Source organism: Pterocles gutturalis, unplaced genomic scaffold, assembly GCF_000699245.1.
Source record: "Pterocles gutturalis isolate BGI_N339 unplaced genomic scaffold, ASM69924v1 scaffold4240, whole genome shotgun sequence".
Taxonomy (NCBI): domain Eukaryota; kingdom Metazoa; phylum Chordata; class Aves; order Pterocliformes; family Pteroclidae; genus Pterocles; species Pterocles gutturalis.
Window position 1 is genome coordinate 34,930 of NW_010143525.1, and position 6,805 is coordinate 41,734.

Sequence of the window (6,805 nt, forward strand, 5' to 3'; positions counted from 1 at the left end):
TATCATAATAAACTGTTCAGTTCTCCACTCAGTCTCTTGGGGGGGAAAAATAGGATAGCTGAGAGCTGAATGGTAAATATCCAAAAGACCTAAACGGTTAAGAATGACTGCTGCTTCCCTGCGCTCACAAGCTTTTGGTTTTTCTTTTGGCTTCAGGAGAAGCAAACTCAGAGACAGCTCTGCCTTTGCAGGTCACGTTGCAGAATCCAAGATCTGATTGATTTAATAGGGGAGAAGAGGAGTGAGAGAGATTTTTAGTGTGGTAGAGAGCAGGGACAGCCTTATAGGGTAAAGAATGACAAGAGGGGAGCAGAATAGGCTGATGTAATTTGAGGAAACTTCATTTTATTCCATTTTTCCCAGTGTGCTGAATTGCCTACAGTAGTTGGTGCATTGTGTCCTTGTGTCAGAGCAGAGCTGGGGTCTTGGGCTGAGATCTTCCTCGGCTGAATAAGTCTCCACCATAGAGGCAGTAAACGGGGCTCTTGTGAACACTTGTGGTTGTTTTGGACCGGTTGATCCAGGTTCCTGGAAAATTCCAGTTCTTGCAGGTTCAACCCCATTCTTGCTATGACTTTTGCAATCATTGACTCTCCTCCACACGCTGACCTCCTCCCAGGAGGGTTTCGGAGCTTGGGCCACCAGCCTGCTGTCCCCTCTGGGTGCCACACAGGGCCACTTTGGCACTCAGTATTCTCACTTGACACTCCTTGATCCCTGCCTAGACTTCACGGACCTTTTGAAGCTTTGTTTTCCATCTCGGCTCATCAATCAGCTGCTTTTGAATAGGAAGCAAGGGAAAGATGCTATTGGTATTGCAACTCCAGTGTAATATATTATGTTAGCGTGAAGTTTGATTTATGTTTTAAAAAATGCCTGTGGGTAAATTGGAATAAGCTTTGTAGGATTAGATGAAACTCCATGTGCTAGTGGACAAGGCCCAGGAGCTGTCTTTTTTTTTTTTTTTTTTTTCTCCTTGCTGGGTCCTACCACGCATGGTACACACTGCTGATTCTCCTGGTGCTGTGCAGCTACTCAGTCAAACTACAGTGAAATATTTTGGATAGCATGAAGAGGGGAGTTGCTAGATTATCTTCAAGATAGCAGGATTTACTCAGCTGTTGCAAAACTCACTACAAGTAATTACAAGATGGTTTTGGAGAAACTTTCCTTATTTTTCCTGCAGTTTCAGTCTTTTTCTCTCTGTGTGTATTTTTATACAAAAGATGCAGACTGTACATCAGATTTTGATGCATGCAACCTGTGAATATTCTGCAAAATATCCACAGTCATAAAGCAATATGTGTTAGTTGATATACAAATGTCACTTATGTCAAAGGAATTTATCCAGTGGCAAGCACAACTGAAGTAAAATATTGTGCTTTACAGGAACATATCATTGAAATGAGAACTAGCAGCATATCAGGAATCTGCCCATGTAACCAAGACAACAAAGAGAGAAAGAAAAGAGAAAAAAAGCGAGATAGAGATAGGGTAGGAAAAGAGTGAGTGAAACAGAATGACAAGGTTGGCCCCAGCTATTTCACTGCCCCAGGCAAAATACATTTTTGCAACCCTCGCTCGTTCACATAGCTACATGTGCAGACCAATGGGAAGGAACTGAATAATGTGCTGTGGAAATATGCCCTCTAATTCTGCTGGCTTGGCCACAGCACAGCCTGGCCCTGCGGAGTGAAGATATAAATAGGATAAAAATGCAGAGCTATGGAAAAGAAAAATTTACCCCTGACTATACTTGGTGTAAAGGAACTAGAGCCCTTGGAAACAAGGCTTGATGGGTGCTGGTGGCATCGTGGGGATGGAGAGGGTTGGCCCATGGATTAAAGGCATGATGGGTGCTGGTGGCATCGTGGGGATGGAGAGGGTTGGCCCATGGATTTAAGGCATGATGGGTGCTGGTGGCATCGTGGGGATGGAGAGGGTTGGCCCATGGATTTAAGGCATGATGGGTGCTGGTGGCATCTTGGGGATGGAGGAGGTTGGCCCATGGGTTAAAGGTGTTGATGGTGCTGGTGGCATCTTGGGGATGGAAAAAGTTGGCCCATGGATTAAAGGCGTTGATGGTGCTGGTGGTGTCTTGGGGGATGGAGAAGGTTGGCCCATGGATTGAAGGCATGATGAGTGCTGGTGGCGTCTTGGGGGATGGATAAAGGTGCTCTAGGGATAAGTGGCTTGGGATGCAGCCAGATTCAGTTATTTATTCTACCAGAAACTCCTGATGTGCCTCCCTACATAATTTTCCCTCCAGCAAAGGGTAAGAAATATTTTGCTTTTTTGAAGAAGTGTTGGGGAAAATTACACCTCACAACTTCTAGTGTGTTAATCATATCAAGCAGCTAAACTAGACAGATCAGATGGGATGGGAAACCAGCTCCTAACCACTTGTGGGCATTAGAGATCCTGTGGTACTTTTTAATGAAAAATATTTCATCTTGCAGTGCTTCGGTCAAATCCCAGTGTCTGTAATTACCTCCTGTGCTGGCTGGCCAAGGGTGTTCCCTGTGCTTCTGTACCACGGTTTAGTGTACTCCAGGGTGGCTGGTGGGCTTCCTTGGCAGAGTGAGCTCCTAAGGAGGATGGGAAGTGCTTTGAACAAAACCTGTGACTGAAAGGCAATAGACACCCCAGTGAATTATCAGTGTTGTTTTTTTTTTTTTTTTCCTTTTCAGGAGGTGTGAAAACTTGAGTTTAAGGAAGGTCTGTTTTGCCTCTCTGCAAAGAGTAGTGCAGTCAACGATCAGGAACAGGAGTTATTCCTGAGTATGTGCTTCCTACAAACCACTTTCCTGTAAAACAGCCAGGTGCTGAAATCCAATGGCTTTTTTTTTTTCTTTTTTTCTTTTTCTTTGCACACTCTGTCATTACACATTTAGCTCTTTACTCCTACTGATGTACCCATGGAGATGCTTTGCATGATTTTTGTATGTTCATTTTGGCCAGATGCTAGGAAAAAAAAATAAAATCCAAATTATGTGCCACTAATACCTGTCATCTCTAAGGGAGCATAGCAATATTCAGTATTCCTTGTATTCCTTCCGTAGGTATTTAATTTATGGGTCACTGCTTTTGTGCAGATAGTTTCCAGTCAAAGAAATACAACTTAACTGCAATTATTCTGTGTGTAGATGCAGGTGTAAAGGGCGATTATAAATGTCAACCTGGGGATCAGCCCTAGGAACTGCGCTTCTAACAAAAAAAAAGCTCTTTGTCCATGTTGAAATGTTTGTTTGAAAATGAGTAGTAGTAATGTACTAATTTACATTTATTTGAAACTTCCCCATAAGAAATACTTTTTTTTAATTTCATCCAAATATTTCTCTCAAAGCTGCTTCTATGCTAAATTCCTTGCAGAGAAATAAATTTGGCTTAAAAATCAATTCTTTCACTTTGTGGCCTGTATTTCATTTTTTTTTCAGAAAATCCCATCAGTTTGAGGTCTTTGAAGGGCTTTTTAGATTTGGACTGCCATTCAGCACGAAGGTTTTCATTCAGATCAGACAGCTCTGAAAACTGGCCAGCACTTCCCGACAGGTATCACCTCTATTTAGTAGAAAATTCTCAGTATCGACAGGTTTCGTGAACCACCCTCTGGATTAGCCTGAACCTTCGAGACCCTGCTTTCTTTGGATCTAGAGACAAAACGCCATGGGGAGATTTTTAGATCTGAGAGCTCGGATTTACAATTCTCATTTTGGCCCATCTCACAGTTGCATTGGGGAAGGCTGGCTTTCTCGGATGGATAATTGGATTGGAAAGTACATGTGAATCTGAGCTCCTGCTGGTTTCTGGCCATGTAGCTGTGGCTGCCCTGTCCCATCAGCTGGCTGACAGCTCTCCCAGTTGGATGCTACTGGGCTGTTTACACTGGTAGTGGAAACCACTGGCAGCTATTGAAGGAGTCAGCCTGTGGCTTGGAGAAAGATGCACCTTGGTCTACGGTAGTGTCAGGACTGCTTCAGGAAGGTAGAATCACAGAAGGGTTTGGGTTGGAAGGGATCTTCAAGATCATCCAGCTCCAACCCCCTGCCATGTGCAGGGACACCTCCCACTAGCCCAGGTTGCCCAAAGCCTCATCCAGCCTGGCCTTGAACCCCTCCAGGGATGGGGCATCCACAGCTTCTCTGGGCAACCTGGGCCACTGCCTCACCACCCGCACAGGAAAACATTTCTTCCCAATATCTCATCTAAATCTACCCTCTTTCAGCTTAAAACCTGAAGAACACCCAACTTGCAGCTCTGTTGTCATCAGACTGCTGTGATGGGTCCTCTGACTACAGTCATTGTCCCCTCATATGTGGGCTGAGATTCCTTCCCAGAGCAGGGTTCATTGTGTTCAGAAAAGCAGCTGAATCCTGGTGGGACTGGTGGCGTGTCAGGTCCTTCCACAAAGATAAATTGCTCTCAAGTGCATGAGTGGGCAACAGAAGAATAAAATGGAGCTTTTCGTGGAAAAAAAAAAAAAAACAAAAAAAAAAACCAAAACAAAAAACCCAAGGTAAAAGGGTGCAAGAGAAGGGCAAAGACCCACAGGTCCTGCTGGGTTGGTGATACCATGATGTACCCACATGGAGAGGAATATTTTCTTCCTTTTCTCCTCTGATATATCACCTCCCATCCAAGGAGCTGGAGCTGATGAGAGAGCCCTGGGTTTGCCATGTGTTGGTTTGCAGTCTCGTGATAACTGCAGGCAAAGACAGATCGTCACTGTTCCTCCAGGCGAGGGGGTTTCTCAACACTCACAAGACAAGAAGCCCTGCTCAGTTTTGATATTCCTTGGAGGATATTCTGCTGCTGACAGCTCTGTGCGAATGTCAGCAGGGAAACTCGGCTTCCTTCTCCTTCCCTCTGCTGCTTTGAAAGAGTCAAGGGTTTTTTTTAATTTTTTTTTTTTTTTCCCTCTAACTGTTTGGCAAGTGGACTTGACTGCTCTGAAAACATGCTGTAGAGTCTCTGGCTCCTGCTGGGAAGCTGGTTTCTACAAGAGGGGCTTGTTCACCCTGGCCTCTCCTCGCAGCATCCTAAATCAGCGGGAGTCTGAGTGCTTCCCTCACTTGTGATGGAGCGATGCCGCTTCCCATCTGTATCTGCCATCTGTGAAGGCTGCAGTTGTCTGTGTCCTCCATTGATATATGGACCCTCCTTGTGAGGTCGTTGTCAGCGTAGATGCATGAAGAGTAGTTCAGTTTTGTGGCCGTAGCATCAGGATGGATGTGATTTGGTACCCGTGGTGTACTCTCCGCTTGATGCTCATCCTGAAAGCGATGCTGATGGCAATCTATGCGGACATCGACCAGTGACACCCATTTGTACTGGGTCACCTAAAGGAAGTCATTGGCTGAAGGTACTGGCATCCAACATGACCTGAAAGTGCTGGGTGATTGTATACAATATCCACAGGTGAAATCAAAGATGCAGAATTTGTACATCCAAGGTTGTAGGCTGCTGTGCTGTCTTTTTTTCCCCTGCCGCTACAAAGCTTTGTGGGTGCTTGGGCATCTTTCTGTTGCCCTTCATCTTTCACCAGCTGGGGGTCAAGTGAGGTTGGAAACAGGTTCCTCTGCGCTTCTGCTCATCCCAGAGCTGCAGTCAGTTGGGAGGATCTGGCTGAAGAGCAGAGGGCCCTCAACAGGGTGGAGCAATGGGGTTGAGAGGAACTTATTTAAGAAAGAGAAGTGTGAAGTCCTGCGCCTGGAAAAGAGAAACCTCTTCCAACAATTCAGGCTGCCTGGCTGGGGAGCAGCTCACCTCAAAAGGACCTGGGGATCCTGGTAGACAGCAAATTGCACATGAGCTGTTGTTGTGCCTGTGCAGCAAAGGAGGCCAACAGTGTCCTCAGCTACATGAATAGGGGCACTGCTAGCAGCTTGAGAAGAAGGTGATCGTCTCCCTGAACTCAATGGCTAGACCATCTCTAGATACGGTGCCAAGTTTTAGACCCCTCAGTATAAAAAAGATGTTGATCAACCAGAGCAAGTTCAGGAGAGGGTGAAGAGATGGGCCAGGAGCTGGAGAACCTGCCCGGGTTCCAGACTTCAACCTCATCCAGAGGAGAAGATGAGATTAAATGAGCTTCTTCAGGCTGGAGAGGAAAAAACTTGGATGAACCTAACAGCAGTATTCCCTTGCCTGCAAGGAGGTTATTGAGAGGGTTGAGACAGGCTCTTCGCATTGGTGAGTGGTGGGAGGATGAGACAGCAGGCATGAGTTGACAATGAGAGCTGGGTGTCCAACTGGATATAAGGAAAAGCTTTTTCCCATGAGGACAGGCAAGGATTGAGGTAGGTTGCCCATGGAGGTTGTGCAATTTCCATCCTTGGAGACTTTCAAGGTCTGAGTGGACAAAACAACCTGGTCTGATCTCCCAGCTGACCCTGCTTTGAAGAGGAGGTTGGACTAGAGCCCTCCTGAGGTCCCTTCCAGCCTGGGTTCCCCTGTGATGCATCCTCAGCTGCAAAACCCCCAACCCTAAACCACATCAGGGGGCCTTGTATGCAGACTCTACAGCTGACACTTGTTTTAAAAACTCACTAGTTGCTCCATCCCTGCAGGTGGGTGCTTCGCCTCTCACACAGCTCATTTCCATTGCTTTGGGACTCCCAGCTACAACTTGTCAGTGTAGCACACTGCAGATAGCTCCTAGCTCCTTGCTGTGTCTAACTGCAGTAGGAAAACTTTTTTTTTTTTTTTTTTTCTTCTAGGAAGGCTGCTGTTCCCAGCAAGAGTTAGAGGCTGCTTTTTGGCAGAGAGCAATTAATTTTCCTTGTCTCTCCCTCAAGTATCCCTC